Genomic DNA, 20,677 nt, shown 5'->3' with positions numbered 1-20,677 from the left:
CTATCTGTTTACTTTCTCATGTCCAAATGCTCCTAAATCAGTGAAGGCAGGCCATTGTAACATCCAAGTTGACACCTACATCCCCAACCCGCTCAGGTGTTTTAAATACCAGAAATATGGACACGGTGTAAATACTTGAACGCTGTCTGTTGTGTGGGCTCACGGTGGTGAGAAAACACGCACAACAGAAGATTGTGACTGTGATTTTAAAAAAATACACCAGCTGCTCAGGCGACCATTCCTCATTTTCTAAACAGTGTCCCATTTGGAAAGAACAAATGGAGATCAACAAAATCAATTTTACTCAAAATATCCCTTTTTCTGAGGCCAAAAACTGGTAAAGAAATCTGCTCACTGTGATGAGAAAACACACACAACAGAAAATTGTGACAGCTTTGTGGAAGTATGTACGGATCGACACCTACCTCGCTTCCAAGACAGAAGATTCTATTTAGATTTGCTTTCAAGTTACAAAAATCAAAACTACTTACTAGTTGAAGTATATGATTGATGACCAAAAAGATTTTGCAGGACACACTTGCAACATAAGGATTTCTTCCTCGGAAGCGATCGAGGCTGTGGTCGAAGTGACAATAATACTGTAAGCAGTAATACATTGACACCCACCTCGTTTTCAAGAGTGAAGTTTTTTTGCTATAAGCAATGTCATGAAAAATCCTATTGTGTTTCAATCAAATGCATTATTTTACCACCAGCGGAAAGTAGTTTCGATTTTGTAACTCGGTGAAAACAATCCTAAATAGCATTTTATTTTCTGTTCTCCACAGGGCGCGGCCATATTTTGAAAACATGGGGTCACAGTCTAAAGTCACTTTGAGAAACAATTAGATTATGGTGTGTTTTCATCAAGTTAAAAGATCAAACCTACTTCCTGTTCGTGGTTAAATAGTTTTGTAATCACGACCAAAAAGATTTTGCATGGCAGAACGATTTATAAACATTAGGACAACAAGCGATTTCGACAGAATCGGCTATGCAAACAAGTTTTATCCCGGGAAATATGCAAAGCAGGTGACAATATTAAAAATGGCAGTAGATTGTGAAAACATGAAGCTTTCATTTTTCAAAACAATTGTTACGATTGCAGCGTTAGGCAAACATATAAACAAGGTCATCTACATTATGTACATGAATTCTACAGCAACCCACATTGGTAAACTACACATTACGTCACGGAGGCGTGCCCCTCTGAAAGGTTTAAGTGAAAAGCATAGTTATTAGTACCTTGCCAAGCTCTGTCCTGTTTCAACGTTGTGTAACCAGAACGCTGCGGTCACTACCTCAGGAGCCAAATTCCGCCATCCCAGTTCTTTGTAGTATTTTCTTATATACGTATACAGAAAATAGATTTTTTACAGGTGTGGAGTAGGGGAAAGAGTCAGTAGAGATTATCCTTCAAAACGTCATATATACATCTAACAATCTTTTATCATTGAGTGCAACCAAAACGTTACAAAAGGCCATAATTTCTAGACGGAATTACATCACCTTTGTCCGGAGTTCCAAATATCTGACACCGAAAGCCAGTCAGTTTAAACTCAAAGGAAATAACCCTTGTGTTTTACCATGATGCATGATGTAACATATTCGCATGTTCAGGGTCTGTTAACATCTGTCCTAGTGACGAGAACAAGTCTGAATTCATAAACACTTTAAGTGCAAAGTTCAAATGTGTTTTATTTTAATAACACATATATTTGTTTCAGAATTATGTAAAAAATCACAAATGGCAGGCAGACCCAACACGCCTATGGTATGCGCCGTTGCCTGTGCTGTCGCTTCACGATAGAAAATATTTTTCATTTCACGTCACACAAAATATATACTTTGATATGGCACTGTTCGTCATCGTATACCTTTTCTTTAGTGAAACAAATGTGGACAACTTTAAAGTTTATGTACGGCCTTATGAATAGTACTGGCAGAGCGGATGGAGAAATAACCTGGCTCAGGCAGTTTGAGTCTATGAAGAAAGGTTACATGCAGTGCAGTAATATTCCAATTATGTAATGTCAAAAACTGTTACAGTAGTCATGGGCGATGTGAACAGACTTAAGAAATAACGATTTGGTTCGTGTGGTGTATTTGGTTGTGGTCCAAGAGTGATAAAGTGCAATTTAATCGGGACAGCTAGGGAGACTTGAGAGGACAAAGGGGCAACGCATCGCCCTTTGTTCACCACTGAACCTTTTAATCCTCGAAATATGCACCTCACAAGATTTACCAACGAGGCGTAATTGATAGTGGCTGCACGAGCGAGTGCAGCTTAATAAGCCATGTTAGCCTGCTTTATACAGCTTTGTGTCAGGCTCTTTAGGTGATTAGAATAAAGAGGTCACTTGAAAGTTGGTTTCGAAAGTAGTAAATGTGTGAAAATGAAATGACGTGAACGTTTGATCACCTTGCTTGATCACAGGTAACATGAACATGTACGAACCGTTTCCATACGGTATGATGCATAAATATCTAAGGTATGTTAGCATTTGCAAATTTGAAAATTTACATGTGTTTCCCCAGCCAAGGAAAAGGAAATGTTTCTGCCCAGAGTAAACATAGGACGAAATCGGAAAGGGAAGCATTGGAAATACTGTATGACCATGTATGTACCAGGGGGTCTGTTTTATAGTTCATGTTTGGAATTACCTGACAATCCGGTGATGATATACATGAACGAGGTGTGTACTATGAGTATATGAGTAGATTTGTAAGAAATATATGTCCTAAATTAAGCGACGCAATGATCCAAGATGAGATGATGTCATGCAGTTTGACCGGGGTTGCTGCATCGGATGGCCACGAGTGACAACTCATACGCAAGACTGGTTCATCCGGGTCACTCATCTAAGGAACCAAGCTCAAACAGCAACAGTAATAGCAGCCTTAGTTCATGCATCAAGGCAAGCAGTGTCCAGCGACACCATTATTTGGCGTCGGCTTCTGACTGCTGCCATCAGTTGCAGGCGTCCATATGTGAGGGCAATATTAACACGTCAACAACAAACTTTGGTGGATTTGGTATTTGGTTCAGAACAACATTAACTTTCTTCCATGGCCGTCACTAAACATTCAGGGACGAAATCAGACGAAGGATTGCTGCAGGTAGAAACCCTCTTACTCTGTTGGAACAGAGATTGGTGTTTAAGTGGAACCATTCACTTGTCTCGGCATTCTTGTGGACTTTACCACACGGTACCACAGTCGGACACGTGTCGTCTACGTTTTATAGGGAAACGCCTGTCTTCTTTGTTTGACAGCGAAGTATCTGTGTCTTCTTTCTTTGACATTGAAACGCCTGGCTGTGTCTTCTCTGATAGCGAAACGTTTGTGTCTTCTTTGTTTGACAGCAGAACAGCTGTATCTTCTTTGTTTGACAGCGAAACACCTAGCTCTGTCTTCTTTGTTTGACAACAAAACACCTGTGTCTTCTTTGTTTGACATCACAAAATACCATAATCGGACATGTGTCGTCTATGCTTTATAGCAAAACGCCTGTCTTCTTTGTTTGACATTGAAACACCCGTGTCTTCTTTGTTTGAAAACAAAACAGCTGTGTCTTCTTTGACATCAAACATCTGGCTTTGTCTTCTTTGACAGCAAAACATCTGTGTCTTCTTTGTTTGATAGCAAAACATCTGTGTCTCCTTTGTTTGAAAGCAAAACAGCTATGTCTTCTTGTTTGACAGCAAAACAGCTGTGTCTTCTTTGTTTGACATCGAAACTGTTGTGTCTTCTTTGTTTGACAGCGATTCATAATGAATCGACAATGCTTGCAGAAGATATGTCTGATGAATATGAACAATTGCAGCTACTTTTGTGTCATGATTCGATGATTTGAGGAGTATATTTATTATTTTTTTAAAATGAGGGGTAATGGCACAGTGGTTGCTATCCACATGTACACGCGCAAAATGAAAGTCATATTACGCTTTACTACTCACAAACACACACAAACGTTCCAAACAAGCTTAGCATTCTAATCTGCAACTTTACGTTTCAGATAGCCTACGTTGGACTGAATCCCGATGGCGAAGAAAAGCGGCGTCCAAAAGCGTGATAGAAGTAAGTGTAGTTGCGTGATATGCTATCAAGTTAGACAACCCACGATCAGCTTAATGTTAACATCATTACTAACGCAAGTTTTGCGCCAACGTGCAAACATAATCCTCAGCTGGTGCCTTAGAAGTGGTCGTAAAGAAGCTCTCAGCTATGGTGCCACTTGGTACCAGCTCAGCTATTTAACCAGCTACTCGTATGGTCTCCTGGAATGTGAACTAGCAAAACAGAACTAGGAAAATCTATGGAAACCTATGGAACTCAAATTGTCATATAAATTGTGTATGGTAAGGTAGGTCAGGTATAGCACCAGGTCCCTCAGTGGGTATGGTAAGTCATAGTTGTCAGTGTTGAGTGTTCAGTCTACTTTTAAATCGAGGAGTATTTCGATAGCAACAAACATGTCACTTCACTGTTATATTTCAGACTATGCTGTCTCTAGTACAGCTGGTAAACCGGAGCATCTCAAACAAGAATGTTTTAAAGATTTGATTAACTCCAAAACCTGAAAGTTTGATTTAAAACCTGACACTTTGGTTTAATTTGAATCACAACAATAATAATAATTTTTGGCTCTAAGAATCCAACACGATGCTGCTCTCTGGCGTTACATCATTGCCCTGAAGGAATTACACTTTCAAAGCTGCTACTAAGTGCTACGCGCGACCGTATCAATCAGTATATCCGCTTCTCGGGTGTCTGTTTTAAACAGCCAAGTGGACTGGTCACTTATGTTTGAACATATCTGGTGGATGTTGAACGAAAACATTAATACCTTTCATGAAATGTTAAATATTAATGTCATTTTAAGGCCATTCACTCCCAGCATGAATTGTTTCATTTGCAAAGTTGTGTATCAAAGTCGGGCACAGGGAACGTAGCAATAGATGTCTGTGTTTCTATATTTCGCCTGGATATAGCTGAATGTGGACAATGTGATGATAGATGAACACATTCGTGCTTCAGGATTCTTCATCGGCATTTCCATGACACTGTGCGTCGCCCTGATAATCACCGGTAAGTTTTTGGTTGTTGATTCAGTATCAGACTAGCCCTTCCATCTCGGGAAATAATTTACACTCGGTCAGAATAAATCTCACTGTGAACACCGGTGTTTTAAATGTAAAACATTTGAGTAGTTATCAGTTATCAGGTTCCTGCATCATGATCTTATCCAGCCAACACATATGCTGAAATGGATTTTAGTCTCGATTGTATTCAAATGTGAACCAGACGAAGTGCACTTTCACGGACTTTTACTTCATACCTTTATGTGTAAGTTCATTTTGTGGGAACATAAGGTTATTTGGACGTTTCTTGGTGTTTAAACGAACATCTCGCTCGTCCATTCAAATAGTTTCTGATTTGGATATATTGTACGTGGTGAATCATCTTGATTACAGAAGACTGTAACAAAACTAGCAAAGCGTTTCATTCACTATTTTAATTAGTTAATTAATTAATATAATTTAGCATATATGTGTATATATTACAGGAGCACTGTACTTACGCGGCTAAATAGGCAGCAACATACTATACGTATATCTGATTGTGCTCGGTGTCCTCCAAATCATCATCTTCGTAGTGTTGTGCAGCGAGCTCCTGTTACGTTCTTCCATGAGGATGGCACTCGTCGCAGTACTTTTGTGCACTGGCTGTTTAATCGCAGGTTAGTCAAAGGGTTTTTATGGTTTCACATCATAGAAAGTCATGATTATAGAACCAAGGATTTAACAACACGCTGCAAAACCTTTGTGGCATTTACAAACATTTTTTTCTTCCAGGAAGACGTTTTCTCGACGTTGCTGAATAGAAGTCCTTCCACCATATAGAGCATCTCCCAGGGGTTCATTGTTGCCACCTGACTATTTAATGGTTCATCGTAATCGTCACTGAAGTTTCGTCGTAATACTGTGACATCCCGTTTGGGTTTAAATTTATGTGATGCATATGTGCAAGATGACTCAATATTATCCTTGAAGCACCAAAGCGCACCACGTCAACTTATTGCTGCCGGAGAGGACAAACTTAAGTTGAGGTGTTGTGTATGTCCAATATCAAGGGTTAAGAGATAAGTAATTGCTGCATTATTTTGGCAGCTTAGTGGAGCTTATTTGGAGAACATTTCGGGTACATCGTTGTAAGTTTCAGTTCAAAATTTACAAGGAAATAATTTACCGGGACATTGCAAGTTCATTGCTCCTTTATCACAATTCAATAAAGACACCAAGATTAGCAAAACTCACCATTTGATCATCACCTTAAGGTCAGCACGGTTGAATCTGTTTTTCATTGTAAATCCAGTATTGGTTAATGGTTAAATTAGAGATATGAAACTACAGCAGTTCTAATAGTTACAGCCATTTGACATTCTCCTCCTTTTACCTGTGAGTAAATAAAGTCTTATAAGTACAAATGTTTGCTTTCCTGTGAAAATACGTGTTCATTGTACCCGCGTTGTACCTCAGGAACAGATCCTGCCAGTCGGATGGTACCGCTGGAACAACTAAGTGAACTAACGTGAACATCCGAAGTTTCTTTCGACCCGTGCAGATCCGGGTTGGAATAGGTGTTCAGCGACCCATGCTTGACACAAAAAGCAACGGGGGATCGGGTGACCAGTCTCGTTGACTTGGTTGATACCAGTCATCGGTTTCCAGTTGCGCAGGTCATTTTCTTTATCACTGGATTGTCTGATCCAAACTCGATTATTTACAGACAGCCACCATATAGATGGAACGTTGCCGAAAGAGTGTCCCTACCATCGTCGTGTAAATGGCTCACTCTCTGTCTTCTGCACTTAAACGTGAGATCGCTCTGATGGTTTTGGGTGATTTGACCTTTTTGATTGAGAGAATTTGAATAATGGTATTAGCATGGAGATTCCACGGAAAAGAGAAAAACGATTTTTGTTTGTTTTGGTTTTCGGTAGTTTTATGGCGATGTCGTATTGACCACAGTCGGTTTACCCATGACTATCTGCTGAAAACGGATGTAGATGGACCTCTCTCTTGCCGTGAAGTGTTCACCATCAAGCATATACTGTTTGACTGTGTTACATTCCGACTGCAAGGGACTCGCAATAAGAAACGACAAATCTGAAAAAAAACTGTTTTCCAGCTTGAGTTTTTATTTCTTTTATACAATGGACAAAAATCGTCTTACTAACCCTTTGTAGTTTCCTTCCGATGAAGGATGGCGTTCCACAGTGCTGTGAAGGGTGCATTTTGGTGTTTTAGACAGTTTACGTTGGCAGATAAGTTGATGAAATGTCATATAAATGCAAGAGACGTCACCATCAAAGAGCACACAAAAACAACTATACTCTGTTTTTAAAATTACCTAGTTTCATGTGCAGTGACCTGTGGGTCATACGACAAATGTCTCCATTTTTGTGTACAACAGCCACAACACGCTATCCCAAGTTTTCTTACTGTTTACGAGTAAGTTACACACTTGGCAGGCAACGGATTCAACGCAGGGATTCAACAGAGTATCCTCACCTTTCAATAGGTATTCATGTGTATATCTGGTGTGGCCAGTACAACATCGCATGATGATCTCTTCAAATCTGGTCTAAGTAGGTATGACCGATATGAGGCTTTTTATTCCATGTAATTTGTTGATACCTATTTGGGTGTCCTACTTCTTTTGCATTAGATCTCATCTCTAATATATGGGGCACCCGTGAACGGCCACCTCCTCGTGGTGGGTGCTGGATAACGCCAAGAACCGTTCACTCCCGTCGTGGACCCGGCGGCATGTTTGGTGTCCACCAACCCGTTTGCCGTGGGTGGCGGCCCTGCGTCGGTGGAGGAGGGGATCCTGGTGGTTGAGGGCATGGGAGCAGGATAAGTGTTCCTAATGTTCAACACACCACTTCGGCCCTAACTTCACCTAGACGGGTGGTTGAATGGGCCCGGTTCTATCAATCGGCTGGTCACGCCAAGCCCTGAGCGTTACTTTATGTAATGTTGTACGAAATTTTCAGAATTGTTATTTGTGTAGTATTAGGTCTTGGTATATTTTTGGACCTTCGGAATTTCAATTTTACAAATTTATGTTTTTGCCTAGAGTCCTATGCCAGAGGACAGTGGCTCATGGGCCAATCTGGTGGAATTATTAATATTTTAATTCTTCTGCTTGAGTATATCATCCGGGTATCCTTGGTCCTGCAAGCTGGAGGTCCGCTTGCTTTAGCATTGTCCTTGTGATACTCCGTGGTCGGTGGGGAACTCGGATGATGAACGATATGACACCAACCATGGCTTGTGAAATACCCCCCCAAAAAACAAAACGTCCACTTGATATTGACTCTGTTGAAACTTCTCATAGCTCGCCTCTATCGATTGAGTATTGGCTACGTTTCCTTGTTATTGAGACGCCGGACAAGACCCCATTAAAGCTGAACCCTTTCGCAGTATCTAAGGGTATTCAAGGTATTGCTGGGGAAGTTAAGAACATTAGACGCTTACGTTCGGGTGCACTAAATCAGTGATGGCAGGTTACTGCAACATCCAAGCTGAAACCTACATCCCCAACCCACTCAGGTGTTTTAATTGCCAAAAATATTTACCCAAAACATATCTTTTTCCGAGGTAAAAAAACTGGTGAAGAGATCTGACCTTACAGAAAGTTATGCTACAGTCGCAAACACATCATCTGTGCGCAGCTCTAAAATAACAAAATCATCTACAAGCTGCCAAACTACCTTGACTTGGGTCAATTGCGACTCTCCACAGCTTCTATACCCAGCTATGTCATCACAGACTGAGGAATCACTTCCTGGAACATCAAAGTCTTCTTCTGATCATAAATCATCTTTGCAGTCACGCACTGAGTCTCAATCAACAGCTGATAGTCATCAAACTGTGAAAAGTAAATCGAAGCCTAAGCCTGATGCTTCAAAACAACAAAGTGGCAGAGCTCCTAAAGGGTCACAAAATAAAATTCAATTGCTCAATAAATACAGGTCTCTTGAAGACATGGACGTTTCTGAAAATGTTCATTCTAGGGCACGTAACTTGTCGCCCTCCAAAAGAGTGCGGGGTAGATCCCAATAAATCCCCCCAAAGGATTTGGTCCACCAACCTGTTGGCCGTGGGTTGTGGCCCTGTGTCGGTGGAGGAAGGGGTCCTGGTCGTTGAGGGCAGTAGGGGCTTTGAACCATGTTCCTGTCACTCAACAAACCACTTAGACGGATGGTAGAACCGGCCCGGTTCCATCAATCTGCTGGTCACGCCAAGCCCTGTGCATAGTGACTATGTTTGCACAATACATTATCAATGTATCTTGGTTATTTTGATGTGCAGTGTACTAATATTTGATTACTTTAACTTGCCTAGAGTCCTATGCCAGAAGGCGGTGGCTCATGGGCCAATCTGGTGATATTAGACCTCTGAAATGTGTGATTCTTGGGGATGATGGCATGGGCCGAACCAGCCAGACATTTATTCTTTTATTTTTTATAGCTTTTCATGTCTTTATCTCTGGAGTTTAACACCCCTGTATCGCTGGTGTCAGGATCTTGGAGATCCGGTGCTATTTGACACTGTCCACGTTGACACTCCGTGGTGGGTGGGGAGCAGGGGTGTCGAATTCATTTACACTTATCATGGATCCCACTCCATCTGGTTCATTGCGAAATGAAAAGAAGTGACGTCATGAAAATGTTGAGGATTCTTTCAACACTGTTTCTTTGAATTCTGATTCATGGGCTCGTTTCCTTGTGAGTGAGTGAGTGAGTTTAGTTTTACGCCGCACTCAGCAGTAATCCAGCTATATGGCGGCGGTCTGTAAATAATCGAGTCTGGACCAGACAATCCAGTGACTGACGGCATGAGTTTGAAAATGTTGACATTCAGGTCTGTGTCTGGAAATGCAGGACTTCACTGTTATTGTCAATTCAGAATCATCCCTTTATTGTTCAATCCCTCTAACCCTAATTTCATCAAACGTGTTTCAAGTTCAAGTGACAGTCTTTCATGATTGCTATTTACGTCCGTCGATGGCTTTGTTTCCTACACATGTACAAGCTAGAATAATATAATGTTGGAGATCTATAGCCTGTTTTCATATTATTTTGTCCAGATAGTGATATTAGTTTTAACTTTCCACACTAGTTTTAAATTGTAACTGTGATATTCTAGTTGTTTTACTGTCCTTCGACGACAGACTTATTTATGAAATACATATCTTCCATTTCAGAATTAAATGTTCTCGTTACGATATGGCTGAAATATTGCCGATGTGACGTTAAATATGAACTCACTCACTCACTATAATAATATAGTCTTACATTTTTCTGTTTGTTGTTACACTCCAGAATATTCTATATATGTAAGAGATATTTATGAATAAAAGAGACTTGACAAGACCTTAAATGAGTGAAGTTTTAACGATGTCCAAGACTTCATTTCATCCATATAGCCATAGAAAAGGACCAGACAGGCAAACCTCTCATTTGAGCACAGAGGTATGGCATTGGAAGAGTAATCATGTCAGTCTAATAGCAGATCCATAACGTGCCCTTCAGGAATTAGTCGTGAAGACTATAAGAAAGTGTAAGAAAAATCGTACCATGCATATGGCATCGTTCAACCAATGCTGGGAGATGGCTGGTGTGACGATAATTAGGACAGCATATTTCATTTGGTCCAAAATGAAACGTTAGCCGAGATCAAAACCGAAATCGAGAAACTATAACATTTATACCCTTACAAATTTGAGCTGTTTCCTACAATTGTGCAGAAGGTTGTATTGGATTGTGTTTGCATTTTGTATCATCACATGCAGGTCACAACTGGCATTTAGTGGCTAAAATGATGACATGCTGGCATATGATGGCTTGGGTTGCCAAGGCAAATCTTGTGTCCTTATCAAACCTACAATGTATCTGTCAGTAGTTTGAGAAGAACCCTCCTCTGTCCAGTTACTAGAGTAACACAGCTGACGACACTGAATGATTGAGTGAGTATAGTTTCACCCCGCACCTAGCAACATCCCAGCTATATAGCAGCGGTGAGTATAATGGATCCTGGACTAGACAGTCAAATGACCAACAGCTAGAGCAAAGCTGAAAGCAAATGAGACACGATGAAATGAATCAACCAAGCAGGCAAGCATGACTACTCGATCATATTAGTCGTTTGTTACGTTAAGCGTGGGTTGCTGAAGATCAATTCAAACGCGGATCTTCACGGATCAACAGGTGTGATCAGTCAGTGATACCATAGGCTTCAACTGTTGGTGTCTTCTTCTGTTACTGCCAGAACAGGTACGTTCGATCTAACCGTGGTTTCCCGTATTTCAAAGTACTCTGGAGATGTTCATGTACATAAAACATGATTTAAAATGACTATAATTAGGTCACGCCAGTGTCATTCTACGCTGGGCCGTTGTCAACCTGGAGTCTAATTTAGGGGAAGGGAGCTAGTCACCCAAACCAGTCATTAAATGTATATTGAACAAAAGAAACGCAACTCTGGCTTACTGTTAACTTTTTAAATAGATGACTTAAACATGAACGCTTACTCTTATGAGATTTCATTTCTTCAAAACCTGTGTTTCTTTTGTTGTTTAGTATACGTGTTCTTTTGTCACATATGATGGATACTTTGACAACGAGTGTGTGTGTCCGGTTCATCAGCGTGTCGAGGGATCGCTTTAACCCCCAGGGTACCCCACTGACTCCACTGTAAATCTTCTGGCAGGCGATCTCACGACTATCAAATGACATTTACCGATAACAACGTATTAATATTGCAGGCGGAGGCCAAGCTCTCCAATATCGTGCCCACCAATCTTTAACGTTTAAACTTTATGTTTGATTTGGTAGACCTAGGGAAATCTTATTCTTTCTCCTCACAGCGTTCGACAACGTGTGGCCAAGAAGCAGAGCAACGTGATGATCAAGGCATTAACAGAAATGCTTGCGCATATTGTAAGGTAATGTAAACAGACATTTCCGACAGTTTGATTGTCCGACGGGACAGGTCTAGACCTTCAACCGAGAATGTACCATATATCTTCATTTGGGGACAGGTCTGGAGACTAAGAGAGCCAGTCAAATGGCTGTATGCCCTCTCGTTATAAGCTGTGAATGTTTAGGCCCTATGTGGTCTGGCATTATCATCTTGGAATTCAAACTTCCTGCCAATGATTCGAGTCAGTGGTGTCACGACAGGACGCAACATTTTGTCAACGTATCGGTGACCAGTCAAGGATCCATTAACGATGACCGGATCTGTGGTGTGCAACCACACCCCACACCATGACACTACACCCATGTCGCTCATGGCCAATATTTTTAGCCAATGGCATACCGCTCACTGATATGGCGCCAACAACGCATTCGGCCATCTGTGAATCTGAGCAAAGCCTTGAGTCAACTGAGATCATAATGTAACAACCATGGCGCAAAGCCCGTTCCTGACGCTGCCTTGCTGATGCCAAACTTTGGCGCCTATGGTGAGCTGTAAGAGTAATACACTTGAAAGGCCACCTTGCTTTTAGACGTGCATGAAGAGCCGAGTTTTAACGGCTGAGTGTCGCCCAGTGAGTACACACAATTCCCTATTGATGGCAGGTGCTCATTTGAACCAGTGGCGTAGGGCGATTAATGTATTGAGACGACCCTGTCGTGATGTCGTTGATTTTGCTATACCACGCCCAGGCCTCATTGCAACCCTACCTGTTTGACGGCACTTGTCCCACAGGCGTGAAATTATTTTTTATGATTTACCCAACATACGGGCAACTTGACACAATGATGTACCCCCTCCATCACCCCACAATTCTCCATTTTGTTTGTTCATTGAGATACTGCTTAGGAGGTATTTTTCAGCATGTGTTCAACTCTTTTGCATTAGTGATTGCGAGTTCTCCAGTAGGTTTACAGAGGGTTACATGTGCACCTGCATCACGTGTTGGTAATGCATCATGTGGAATTTCATTGTCACTGGGTGTTGCATTCGCGTACAATGCTACGGTAACGCAGCCTTTCACCTTAACGTGTTGCATTCAGTTTCTTAATTCCATTATTTTCGGACGATAGTGTGTTTGTGTGTGTGTGTGTGTGTGTGTGTGTGTGTGTGTGTGTGTGTGTGTGTTGTTACGGTTAAGAATTTACCGTCACAAAAGATGTAAGAAATCTCCTTGTGAACCAGCAAAACAGAACAAAGGCAAGTCATAAACATTCAAATTCTATTATTATGCAATGAGAGCAAGGTATACAAGGTCCAAGTCAATAGTCACAATACAAAGCTGATTATAAATACAATTCAAGGGAGACAAAATTTAAGCCAATGGGTCACAAGATATAATATTGCAACTCACCAAAGTTTCAGTACGAGAGGAAATCAACCATGCAGAATGTCAACACAGCGATCGGTCTGACAGCAGATAATGTAGGTCAGGCGTTGACGGGTTTTGATGATCAAGCGTGGCAGTGATGTAACTCCGGCAAATATGAATGAGTGTGTGTCCTCCACAGGGTGTGTGTCCTACACGAAAGCAAATGTCATAAGTATGAAAGTGTCCATTGTGAAGTGCTCAGGCAAATCTATGTTTACCTTTGTGTAGACTTCTGAGATAACATGACTTGAAACAAACACTAGCTAGAGATATAAACTGAAACAGTTAAAGTTAAAGTTAAAATACGTTTCTAAAATATTTACAAAAAGATAGCAAAATCAACTTTGCCGCTATTAGGCATTCCTTTATTTATCTTGAGCAATGTCTTCCTTGCAGGTTAATACTCCTTCTGGAGTTTATCCCGGTCTGTTGTGTTGATATGAGCATCTTCGCGGCCACCTACAGTCGTTGCAACAGACTACGTGGCAACGTGTCATCGACGATGATGACGTGCGGCGTGCCACATACACTCTACTGTGAAAGAGTGTGTACAATGACTTCGGGGTGCAAGTCATTCTTCTACAGTCCTCGTACGAGCACCTGTCGGTTCCATGACGATGTTGTCAGCGTCCAAAATAATGAAACTGACCCGACTACGGCCACATCTGAAGACCAGTACTACTACAGAGAAGAAGGTGAAGACTTAACTGTAGAAAGAAATAGGAAGAAAGAAACAAGTACTAACGATATTGTACTCTTCAACCAGATGACTTCACATGTGTAATGAAATGTATCTCGGCCCAACAAATTGCAGAGCCAAGAAAATTGCAATCAATATTTCGACAAACGAAACACCTATTGATGTATTTAATAAACTGTACTATTTTTGTATAAATATTTCATTGTGGGATATCGTCTTCAAGGAAGTGGCCTGGTATCATTAAATTTAATACTGAGTATGGTTTTGCTCCGCATTTAGCAACTGCAACACCGTGGCTGATGACGTCAGGTTTCACACACTATACCCATGTAGAGAGTCAAACCCAGCAGCAACGGTGTGAAGAGCGAACGTTTGAACAAACAGGCTACACCACCATCCCTTAATTTAAGAGATGTCCATTGTATGTTGTATTCTGGTTAGGTGATACATATTGTTTAGTATATTGTAAAGAAACGTACGACAAAGGTGGAATCTCTCAGAGCTGTCAATATTGACTTTCATTGGTTGGATATATTGTTTTCCATGAAGTTCAAAATGTAATTCTTGCGTGTATTAAAACCTGGGACAAATGTGCTACCACAAAACTAAACTTAGATATCTGACTGGCAAGGTCAGTCAGTGAATCAACCAAGCAACCAACTAATCAATCGATGAAGTTGAGTGGATTGAAGGATCCATGTTGTAAGCTCATTTGGTGACTGTAATACTGAGACATTTGTTGTCTTTATTATTATCCATTCTATGTCTTTGAGTGCGACCTGGGATATTTTTAAATGGTTTAAAATAATGTTAACACCAACTTTGCTTTATGTTTTACACAGTTAAAACAGGAGTTGTGTGTCAATGCTTGACATATAGTACACATCCCTACGGCCACCATAAAATTCTACCCGTGAACATCGGGGCTAGACTTGAAATTCACCCAGGTTTGTCGTAAGAGGCGACTGACGAGAACGGGTGGTCAGACTCGCTGACTTGATCTACACGCCATCGTATCCCTGTGACATAGTTCTATGCTCATCCTATCTCTGGGTTGTCCGGACCAGACTCGATTCTTTACAGCCCACCAGGACATAGCTGGAGTATTGTTGAGTGTGGCATATCACACTCGTTTAATATACACTCACTCGTTTCACCCATAAAATTGATTTCTTTCTTGTCTCAACAGGTGGTCCGAATAACGGAAATCCGGTGCATTTTACACGTGTTGTCTATGGTCCTGTTATCAGCAAAGGGAAGTATGTCTTTAAGCAGTGGAACATAATGAGTCGTCAGATGACAGTATATTCCCATCTTCCAACCCAATTCTTCAGCATCACTTCCATGGCATACCTCTCGAGATCAAGAATATTGCTGGTTTCATCAAGGAAGCCCGAAGCGATCTGGAGGGCACCAGTTGATGGTTCAAATAACTGGACTATTGTTACTGATGCTGCTGCTACCAACATGGGTTTTGATGAAAGCAGACAGCTTTTGATTTTGACTGGAATTCATAAAGGCATTGGTTATCTTGGAAAGTTGCACTTACGTTGCAATCATCTTGAAAAACTCGTTGAAAATACCTGGTTTAAGAGCCTGGCAGTATTGCCAGCACACCAGCTGATATGTGTTGTCCAAAAATATACAATAATGTTTCTGAACTATAATGGCAAGGTGATGAAGAGACTGAAGACTAGGCGTGACATACGCGTGGCCTCAAACCTGTTTCCTGATACAGACCATGTTTTCTACTGCAAATATAAACATGTCATACAAATGTCTTTGTCTAAGAATGCCACGGCCAAGGTTGTATCTTTGAGAAAGAGTCCCTCTGCTATGTTATATGATGGCAACAATACACTCTATGTGGCTATTTATGGATACATTTTTACTGCTGATGTACGGAACAGGAAATTGCATAGGTTTGTAGCAACAGGAAATCTAGCCATTCGAATATTTGTACTTCTGTAGTGCCCTTAGAGCTTGTGTATACTTTCCCATTTGGACTCAAAAACAAACCTTGGAAAAAATGAGTGTCTCCGTGTCAAAGGCAGTGTTTAAAAAGTTTCGATCTTTGAGCTTTAGATCTATGTACGGATGACTGAGGAAAGTTACCAAAGTCCCCCAAAACTGATAAAAGGTAGTGTGACAATTCGTGTGTACGTGGATTAGGTCAGCCTTTTGTTTAAATGTGGCTATTGTCACCTTGTATTCTATTATCACCCCTTCAGTAAAACGCTGTTTTCATTTGTAATTGTGTATGAAATAAATGCCTGAAAAGCCATGAAATCAGAGCTCAAGCGATTCACTAATTTCACCCCAACGGAAAAAGTGCGCATGCGCAGTGATTAGGTTTGCTTTTTGTGATAGGTTCAGTCTTTTGTCATAATGTAACTATTGTCACCTATTCCACTGTCACATTTTGCAGTAAAACATGGACTTAATTTGTAATGTTTTAGGAAACAAAGGCACAAAATAAACATTTTGTCTCTTTGTTCTTTAAACTGTTTACTGGAGGACAGAAGTCATGTTTTTGAGAAGTACAATCTGCTTCAAGTGGACGATACTTTTATGTGATGTTTAAGGTTACTTTTAGCAATATTCCATTATGGCGATGATCTGTAAATAATTAATTTGGATCAGACTATGATCAACATGAACATCGATCTACGCAATTGGGATACGATGACATGTGGTCAGTCCGCAATCTCATTAGTCAACTCTTTCGTCAAGCAGGGTTGCTGAAGATCAGTTCTAACCTGTATCTTCAGGGGTTTGATTATTGAAGAGTTTTTTTTCAGCTTTACCGTACAGTGATTACAAGCCAACAAAGTTCAGATAAATATCGCATAAAAAGAGTGTGACGCACCCAGGTAGGAATCCATATCTTTTATGACTCTAAACAATTCCTCGTAGTTAACTGATTCTCAGACCAGGCATGAGGTCATTTTGCGAGAACGTCATTTTTACGGATGAATGTCGTATAGAAACAGATGGGGACAAACACTTTTATTGTTCTCAGCACAGGCATGCATATACCTCATAGGTAGTTCCTACAATTACAGTGTGTGAGTTTAGGTTTCACTCAGCATTGTTCCAGCTATATGGCAGCGGTCTGTAGTTACTCGAGTCTAGACGAAACAGTCCAGAAATCAACATCCTGAACATCATTCTACGCAACTACGATGACGTGTCAACCAAGTTTACAAACCTGACAATCTGATGCCGTTAGCTGCATCTTACATCAAGCATGGGTTATTGAAGATCAATTCTAACCCGTATCGTCATGTGTTCCTATTGTTACAGGGCCATGGAGATATTGATGGAATATTACTAACGCTTGCAGAAGTCCCACTTCATGCACATTATGTTTCATTGTCCGTGATTTTAATTGTAGTATACATGTTACAAGCGTCTTCTTGAATGATGTGAATCCAGCTAGCGTCCAGGCAGGCACATGTATCAAAAGTACTGTATATCCCTATGGTCTGTTGCTGGTGATCTTCAGCAAATATTTTCATTAATGTGTTCGCGTAATTCTAAAGATACATGCTAGTTTTAAATCTCTATGTAGTTATGATGATCTAGTTATTTTGGATCAGATAGACAGATTGATGACATAATGTTGCGATTATCATGAATTTATAACTCACGGTATAGCTGAAATGGTGTCAATGTGACTCACGATATGAACTCATGCACGCAAACTATCAAACGCCAGTGCACATAATAAAACCGATAACATCGAAGTTAGATACTAATGTTTTTCTTTCAAGGTTATGTCTGTAAGATCTTTGATAACAATGACCAAATTATTCAACGTACTGGCAAAAGAATTTTGGTATTTTCTTAATGGGAATTTGCAGGATTTAGAAATCACATGTGGCCGAGATTCCATTGATGTTGCAACCCAGGGCAACAACTGAGAGCCAGAACTCGTAGCCATTGGGGATGATATTGGTGGGGCTAATGTCAAAGCCCGCATCCGTGGAGCGAAGTTCATAGGTGTAGGTGTATTGTGCTCCTTCCTCAAGCATGACTCAGTCGTCGCTAGCCCCGGACACGGGATCTGCAAATGATGATCATTACTGAAAGAAATTATGGCTTCTTGTTGAACGCCACACTCGGCCATTTTCAGGTACACAAATAATGAAATTGGGACCAAAGAATTTATTGTTTTCATCGTGAACATGGATCTACATACTTGGGATCTACACAACATGGCAGCGGTCCGTAAATAATCGAGTCTGAACCAGACAATCCAGTGATCGAGATCACTGGGTTCGTTTTACGCAGCTGCGTTATGATAACTTGTGTCACAAGAAAAGCATGAGGTACTAAAGATCAATTCTAACTTTTATAATAGTAGAACAGGATTATCTGAATCGAAAACTACATTACAAAGCAAATCGAAAAAATATTTTAGACAATACAATGATATTTGTAGGGCATGTAATAACCATATTGAATGCGTGAGTTCACATGAATGAATATGCTAAACCTTGAAATTATGTTATTGTGGTCTGGGCACCTGTGGCGAGCCACCTCCTCGTTGTGGGTGCTGGGTAACGCTAAGAGCTCGCCAACACCCCTGTAGTGGACCCGGGGGGATATTTGGTTCACCAACCCGTTTGCCCTTTATCAAAGGTTTTAACCAATTCAGCTGATGGATCATTATTTGTGGATGATTTTAATGTATACCTTGTCATGGGAAAAACATGCATACCATTGAGCAGCAACTGCAGTTATGTTTAAACAAAATAGATAAATGGTGTTTTGAAAACGGCTTCAAACTTTCTAAGTCAAAAACTAATTGCATACATTTTTTTGCCGTAAATATAAACCACATAAGGACCCAGAACTGTTTTTAAATTTCACTCCTATCAAAGTTGTCAAGGGCAAGTTCGTATGTCTGATTTTCGACTCACATTTAACTTTTCTGCCACATATCAAATCCCTAAGAACGAAATGCCTCAAGGCACTTGATTTATTAAAAGTAGTGTCTAATTCAAAGTGGGGAGGTGATCAAGCTACCCTTCTACACCTATCTATATAGATCACTTGTCCGTTCGAAGCTTGTCTATGGTGGAGCGTGCAAAAGCAACTTAAAACTATTAGATTCTGTCCATCATCCAGGGTTAAGACTTTGTCTTGGGTCCTTTCGAACTTCACCTGTTGACAGCCTGTACGTTGAGGCTGATGAGCCATTTCTTGAGCAGCGACGCATAAAATTAGCTTTACAGTATGGAACAACGCTGTATTCCAATTAATCAAACCCTGCATATAAGTGTGTTCTCAATCCTCTGTGTGAGGATTTATACAATAAGAAATCATCTCTTGTTCCGCCTCTTGGTTTAAGAATAAAACCACTTATTTCTGCTGCCAGCATCGAGCTGGAAAATATAACCCCTTCCCGTGTTTTTCCTTCTCCTCCTTGGCAATTGGTTAGGATCCACGTGGACCTAACATTGACCACATTAAAAACAAAACAACAGAAACTAATGAATTACAATATAAACAAGCACATAATGAGTTAAACATAAATATAGCAATTATAAATCCGTATTTACAAATGCCTCCAAGGACGGTGGCGCAATGGCTTGTGCCACTGTCATTGGATCGAGAACAATATCTTCTAGATTACCTGATAATAGCTCTATTTTCACTGCTGAAGCAAACGCCATATTAACAGTTCTTAAATATATTAAAAAACACCCTAAACATAAACAGAATATAATCTTTTCAGACTCTCTTTCTTGCTTTCAGACTTCTTATTCCTTACAGCGATTATAAAACCACCATTAGATCTTATATCCGTGCTCTGATGCAAAAGAAGTGCGACTCCCAAGTAGGTATATATAAATTACATGAAATAAAACCCTACATTGGTTACACCTACTTGGGTTATCAGTCCAGGCTTGAAGAGGTCATTATGCGACAATGTCGTATTGGCCACAAAAAGTATACGCATAAATATTTGCTTAAAGGTGAGGATCCTCCGGTTTCTATCCCTTATGATGAAAGAATCACAGTCAAGCATGTCCTGCTTGACTGTGTTGAGCATTCCATCACAAGATATCAGTACTTTAATTCACGAACTATAAAGGATCTTTTTAATAATACAAGTTCTCATTTAATCATTACATTTTTAAAAGAATTAGATTTGTTAACTGAATTGTAAATAGATAAATATTTTATTATTGGAAGTTTAAATTCATAACTGTGCTTGTTAGTGGCTGTGTCCTCAAACGGGATTGAAGCACTGTTAAACTATTGTCCTCCTGAGAGGATACATAAGTCCAAAAACATTCAAAATAAATTCAAACTTTCCACGTTTTTAATCGTAGAATAAGTGTCTTTTTATTCTGTATGGCTAGATTTCCCAAATTGCTGGCGGCTGAAGGGATGATGTAAATCCAACTAGGGACCATGCAGGTAGCAAAAGCTCTGTAAGTTCCCATGGTCCCTAGTATGGTGATCTACCTTCAGTTGTTAGCAATTATAGCCCATTTTTATATTGTATTGTCCTCTATAGATAAGCTGTTTTAG

This window comes from Haliotis asinina, chromosome 13 (genome assembly GCF_037392515.1).
Source record: "Haliotis asinina isolate JCU_RB_2024 chromosome 13, JCU_Hal_asi_v2, whole genome shotgun sequence".
In the NCBI taxonomy this organism is placed as follows: Eukaryota; Metazoa; Mollusca; class Gastropoda; order Lepetellida; family Haliotidae; genus Haliotis; species Haliotis asinina.
The sequence above is the reverse complement of the archived record's forward strand: the minus strand, read 5'-3'. Positions refer to the sequence as shown.